This window comes from Ailuropoda melanoleuca, chromosome 16 (assembly GCF_002007445.2).
Source record: "Ailuropoda melanoleuca isolate Jingjing chromosome 16, ASM200744v2, whole genome shotgun sequence".
Classification (NCBI taxonomy): domain Eukaryota; kingdom Metazoa; phylum Chordata; class Mammalia; order Carnivora; family Ursidae; genus Ailuropoda; species Ailuropoda melanoleuca.
The window spans coordinates 46,746,142-46,752,732 of record NC_048233.1 but is presented as its reverse complement, the minus strand read 5'-3'; the positions used below and the strand labels follow the sequence as shown (position 1 = coordinate 46,752,732).

Genomic DNA, 6,591 nt, shown 5'->3' with positions numbered 1-6,591 from the left:
GTCAGACAGACAGCAGGGAGGAGTATGGCCTGGGGGCGGTCCAGGCAGGGGAGGGCAAAGCGAGCAGCACCCAACCTGGGGCGCCTGGCTCAGTCTGGGAATGGGGGTTTGGATGGAGAGGCAGGGCCACCGAGGAGGAAAAGGGTCTGATTCTGGACAGCCTGAAGCACTGAACACGGGTGTGAACCATAGGCCACCGGCAACAGGGTTGTTTCTGGAAGGCAAAGTTGGCTGCATTGTAGAGAAAGAATTGAAGGAAGGAGAGGGTAAAACACAAAACTGGTTAGAAGATGACCTCACTGGTCTAAGTATGAGGGGCAAAAAGAGCTTCTTCCCTCTGCTTGGATATGAGAAAAACGTAAGTAAGCAAGATGTCAAGGAATTTCACCCCCCCTGAAAAAGACAATTTCCAGAGTATTTCACAGCAGCATTCCATGGCAGATTCAGGTCAACTTCCCATACATCCCATACTTGGAGCACTCGAGGAGGATAACAGAGGTTCCAAACAATAGCTCTGAGGGCAGAGCATGTCTTTCCATGCCTTCCAAATCCAAGATTAATTACATTCACTATAGCCTGTGTTTATTATCTGTCTATTCTTTGGGGGGAAAAAAGTGGTATCTAATTCCAATGTGCAGTATATATTTGAACATTATATAACACATTTTTATGTAACAGGTTCCTGACATAAGACAATGTTTCTCTTACTATCTAAATGTATTCGGGAAACAACTGGCATTAAAAATATATATATGCACCAAGGCTGTTGATGCCTGTCTTTGGGTTAAGAAGCTGGGGAGAGGAGGAAGATGGTGAGAGGCTCTTAAAAAGGTCTTCTCCCCAGTGAGGAGCTCTGCAGATGGCTACAGGGGGGCAAGGGGTACCGAGCTCCATTCAGAGGTTCATCTGATGCCCGGAGCTGCCCGGGGAGGGGCTGGCTGAGCCACGCCAGGCCCCCGTCAGAGCAATGCTGCAGAAAGGCATGAGGAAGCAAGAGAGACAGAAGTGCACAACAGGATGTGAGAAGAACTCTCACAAGCCCTTGGAAGTGCTACTCGGGTGAGATCTAAATGGGCATGGTGTCCTGCCACAGATCAGTCCCACTGAAGAGAAGGTGCACGACCACATCTGTCAACAGCAAGACTGGTTAGCCATCACTGCGGGCCGGCCTGCCTGCCTCCCAGCACGGTGCTGGGCACTGCGCACACAGCATTTCGGGTGGTGGCTCCCCCTGCAGCAGGCCCGGACAACCATGCTTCGAGAACAGACTCTGGAATCCTCTGGCCATAAATCCTGCCCCGCCCCACACCAGCTGAGTGACCTTGGGCAGTTTCCAAAACCGCTTCACTTGGGAAAAAAAAAAAAAAAGGATAATCACGGTGCCTACCTCACGGGGTTGTGATGAAGGTTAAACATGTTAATAAACATAAGGTGACTAACCTCTTTGCTGGCACATAGAGAGTGTCCAATAAATGTTAGCCACTAATGCCATCAGTACTATTATTTCTGTTTTGCAAATGAGGTAAGTCAGACTCAGAGAAGCTAACTAATTGGCCCAGGTCACACATTTCAAACAGCAGTTGAAGGCATAAATATATGTAAATGTTTTACTTGGTATACGTACAAAATCCGATGGGTAGAGTATTAACCAGAATAGGAAATCAGGCAGACCCCCATCCCCTTCTTTAACCAGGCTGGAGGAACATGAGTTTATACTATTTAAAAGGACAGCACGTACTAACGTAAAAATCATTTCTCATCCTATGCCGGCACTCAATGTTTCCCTAAAGCAAAGATGACTAAAGCTTGTTCAATCTCAGCCTCCCCACCACGTTAAGTCCCAAACTCAAACCTCTCTTCCCTGTAGACCTAACTACTCACCATGTCCCACGTGTGTCCCTGATGCATCCCATCCCATCTCCTCCTCCTCAAAGATCACTAAGTGAGTTTGGATGAGCACATCAAGTCTCCCTATGCCTGTGATTTGGGGAAACCAAGATAAATTTCCCCCAAAATGCTTGGCATGAGCAAGCAGGGAGATAGTCCCAGAGACAGCCCAAGATAATACAGATGCAGCAGTACCTATGAATTCAAGCTTAACAAAGGGCTGGGGGATACTGCTGCCAGGCGTGGGGAGGAAAAAAAATACACAATGAAGAAATAGCTCCTGGAGGATCAAGCAGTTGAGCTGGGTCTTAGAGAAGAGTAAGATTTTGACATGAGAAAGTTGGAACATGGAATGGGCCAAGGGCTGGCCCAGGCAACAGACAGCCCTTCAGTTTGACTAGACAGTCCCGTGCACAATAACAGGCAGGTGGGATGTGGAGGGACAAGGCAGAGCAGAAGTACCAAGAGCTGACATTCACAGAACGCTCACGATGTGCCATGAACAGCTTCATGTATTTTTTAATAGTTTTAACTCATTTAATCTACACCACAACTCTTTGAGGTAAGGACTCCAGAGATCCCAGTCTTATAATTGAAGATACCAAGACATAGCGAGCAAAGCAACTTGACCACAAATCATAAAGCTGGGAAGGAAGTTAGGATGCACGATCTGCCCCAAAGTCTGCACTTTTAGCCACTCAAACAAACTGCCTCTCAGCTCGGCTTCGTGGCGAAGGCGTACAGGCACCCGTGTGTTACAAGGATGAAATAAGAGTGCTTGCAGGCAGTTTACAACCTATAACTCCAAGGTCACGAATGCTGGCTCCAGCCTGTCACTAATGTCTCCGATGAACCCACTGGCAGCTGAAGCAGGAGAGACCGATCAGGACTGAAAATGGGCCAAGGCCAAAACCTACCGTTAGGGGGTGCAGGAAGAGAACCAAGAGAGCACTGTGACCCAAAGGCTGAAGAAGGAGGGAATTCTAAGAAGGTTGGAAAGAAAGGTAGGGGAACAGCTGGACAGGGGCCAAGAACAACAATTCTGGACTAAGGACAGGCCCCTGGAATTCAAGACTTAAAGTTTTTGGAGATCTTTGAGAACTATAGAGAAGGGTGGTAGAGAGAGCACCAGAGGGTGGGAGCTAGGGACAGCAAACAGGAGAGCGTCAAAGAGGGGAACAGTCATAGCCCTGTGAGAGGCTGTCCTGCAGGAAGGGGAGAGAGACATTCAAGTTCAGGGGTACCATGTACAGACAAGGGAAAGCTGCCTGCTGCATCGCAGGCCCACAGAAGGGCTATGTCTTCCCCTTCCATCCTTCCTCTACTAGATTAAGATGAAGGCTTTTCTGGGGTTGGTGAGGAGGCCAAGGACAAACAGCTCAGAGGATATTCAGGGGGTAGAACCCTGGCAGCGCTGGGAGGGAGTGGCAGCAGGCACTGAGGGAGGGCTTTCTGTGTGCCAGGCATTTTACACGCACCATCTCCCTGGATCCTCACACAGACTCTGTGAGGCAGGCACTACACCGCAGAGAAAGAGCCTGCGGTCAGAGGGATCTAACACTTGTCTAACCAGAACCCAAGTTCCAGGTCCTGCCACCAGAGTCCCGGCTCCCGCCCAAAGTGGAGGTCCAAGGAAAAGAAACAGAGGAGAGGTCCAGTTGCTTTTTCTGAACTGGAAAGAGAAGAGGAGACATAGGGATGTTGGGGGGGGTGGTGGGAGGGGAGAAGACAGGACATTCTGAGCAGGAAGGAAGAGATGCTGAGGGGGCTCCAGTCCGAGCAGGTCTTGTTTTGAGAGAGAAAGAGAAGAAAAACCAGGGTAGGTGTCTGGGGTAAGTCCGGGTGTTGTGACAAAGTGGTGCAGTGGCAATGAGGAGAGAAAAGACTGCAGAAGGGTGACATGCCTGTGTTTCTGGGCTCCTCACTAAGCTTCAAGGTCTAGAGAGGATTTTTTTACTTCCCTGCAAGCATCTACCAAGCTGCTAACTAAAATCGCTCTGTAACTGTAACCTGGTAAGGGGCAGAAATGGTTTCTTTGATACTGACTTTCTCTCACCGCCCTCAGAGCTGATGCTGCAATCACACACAGAAGAGAGCTCACAGAAGGAAAGCAACTCTTACACCAAAGAGACATATGAAATATTTAGTTGTTATAGATTCTCATGCAGTTTTGTTAACATAGCCAAGTCTTTCCACAGTGCTTGTTCACTGTTTGGTATATAAATTGCATAGAGATGGTTGGCGTGGAAGGAAAAATCTGAAAACACGGCCACTTCCTTTTCTCCTGTGTGGTATGCAAACCTCTTCGGCAGAAGGCAGACACACTCCTGAGTCGTCATCATTTTATAAATCATTTGAAATGGAGTCTTTAAAGCTCCATCTGTCGTTCTGTTTAAGTTTCCTATGAAAATAGGACTTCAGCTCAGATGTTCCGGAGGTAAATACCAACCTGAACTCTAAGTATTAAATATTTAGAGATGCAGAGGACTCTAGAGCACCTAGTTCAACTGCTTTACTTTCCATCTGAGGCAAATAGAAGCCAGAGAGTCTCAGTGACTCACCCCAGGTGGCACAGCCATGAATACCCAAGTCTGGGCCAGAACCAGAGAGTTCTAACTCTCAGACTAATACTCTTCCACCACCTGTTCCTTTCCCTCCCCCTCTTTGTAAACTTTAGGGGTTGGAATAAGGCACAAATTTAACTATCGTTTAAATTATTATTATTACTCACTGGCTACATCCACCGTCAAAACCAAAATACCTCCACAGATTCCAGCTTCAGGCAATACAGGCAATTTCAAAGCCTTCTAAATGGGTTCCACAAGCTGCTTTAAAGACGTATCAGTAAAGTGAACTCAGTAACAGATCATGGACCAAAAGATTCAATTCTGTGTTTTAAAAAATATTTTGGAGTTTCATTGATATGGAAATTTAATTTAATAGCAGTGACTTTTTCCCCCCTTGCAAGCACGGAGAGCATGAGATTATTCAAAACTGCTCAGGAGCAGCAATGATTATTTTAAGCTCATGATTCAACCAGCACATTAATTAAAAACTCCACCAACCCAAATTGACAGATCCTGATATCAATGGGACCAGAAGAATTCAAATAATAGTTGTCATATAAAAATAGATTAAAGCGGGGAACTGCAGCAGATGTCGGAAGGACAAGCGTTGCGGGAAATGAGATGCATCTAATGGCCAGCTTCTGTGGATTTTTTTTTTTTTTAAACGAAGACCCTGGAAACACAGGTACATTCAAGAAATGCTTCCTCACAAATACCGAATCTTATTTCTGGAAGCTGGGTGAGAAAACTTGGCTAATAATCCCATGCCGAGGAGTAGCTCTGTAAGCAGGGAGAAGAGACTAGCAAGCGCCAAAGTGCCCAGACAACGCTATTGGACCGGGAAAGGGCCAAGGGGCTGAAGCGGAGGAGGGAAAAGGGGATAGGGAATGTGGGGTGAGGGGTGTCAGCCTGGTCCCTGCCCCAGCACCGACAGTGACAACCGACGCCAATGTCCAGTGCAAAACGTCCTTCCCCTGCGCCTACCCTCCGACACCTGCCTGCGCTCCGCAGCCGACTCTCGAGACCCCTCGGGGGTCGTTGACTCAAGCCCCACAAGGTCGGCATTAATTTCTGCTCTTCCACTTCTATCTGCGAGCAAACGAGAGCTCTCTTGGCTGTCAACGCCCGGCAATCGCGAGCGGGAACCCTTCTTTTCTGACATCTCTCAAACCCGGTACTAGAGCCAGCCTCGCTGCGCCCTCCGCGGGGCTCCACGGCTTCTAGGGCGGGCGGCGGGCCCACACCTGGACGCCGGGCGACATCCCCGTGCCGTCGGGCACCTGCTCAAAGACCCAAGGGGGATGCTCCCGGGGCCGCCGGGACCCAGAAGGCGCAGGCCGGACGAAAGTTCGCAGGCTGAGGTCTGCCCCATTATGGTCCCCGGATTCCCGGGTGCAGCACCAAGGCCCCGCGACAGGGCCGAAGGGGCGAGCAGACTCGCACTCCGCAAGCCCGACGGAGACGCCCTCCCTCCTCCCAGCCCCGCAGGCTCCCGAAAGGGAAGTGGAGGAGATGGGAGAGGAAGGGCAGAAGAGGCATTCCTTGCCCAACGCCCTTGGGGTGCAGCCGTCAAGAATGGTCCTCTCGAGGGTCCCCCCAGCTCCCAGGGATACATCCTATGACTCGCCCTGAGCCGGATCGTTGCTCCCAAAGGGCGGAGCTGTCCCTTTAAGAGGCAGCTGGCTCCTTCCTCACCCCCGCCAGGTAGCGATACCCGCGGAGGGGAGGTGGGTACTCCCGCGGACACTTTCCCGGTCCCTTTAAGGGCGCCTGCGGCACCTCTGCCCGCCCAACCCTGCAGCGCCAGCCCCCGCGAGAGAGGATGGGGGCGGCCGGGCGCGGCGCCTTTAAGGGGAGCAGCCTCCCCGAGGCTCGGGTGGGGGCAGGGAGAGGGCACGGGCCCTTTAAGGCCGGCAGCGGGCACGTCGGGCAGGGTTCCCCGGCGGCCGGGCTGCGCCCCGGGCGGCGGCAGGGGTACCGCGCCTGCCAGGGTGCTAACGGCCCCCGACGGGGTGCCCGGGGCCGCTCCGCTGGACGCGGCCAGCCCGACACTCACCGTGGCTCGCGGGAGCGCCCGCGTCCGCGCCCCCACTCGGATCCCGCGGCGGCGGCGGCGGTGAGTCCGGCGCGGGTAAAC

At 51.4% G+C, this 6,591-nt stretch overlaps 1 protein-coding gene across 1 annotated transcript in view; it reads right to left on the bottom strand.

Annotated features, from left to right (window-relative positions):
* Positions 1 to 6,591, bottom strand: part of ARNTL (aryl hydrocarbon receptor nuclear translocator like) — a 73,003-nt gene extending 66,412 nt beyond the window's left edge. Inside the window, exon 1 of the mRNA XM_034644795.1 lies at positions 6,511 to 6,591. The gene's annotated coding sequence lies outside the window, so the exon portion shown is untranslated. The remainder of the gene's footprint in view (positions 1 to 6,510) is intronic.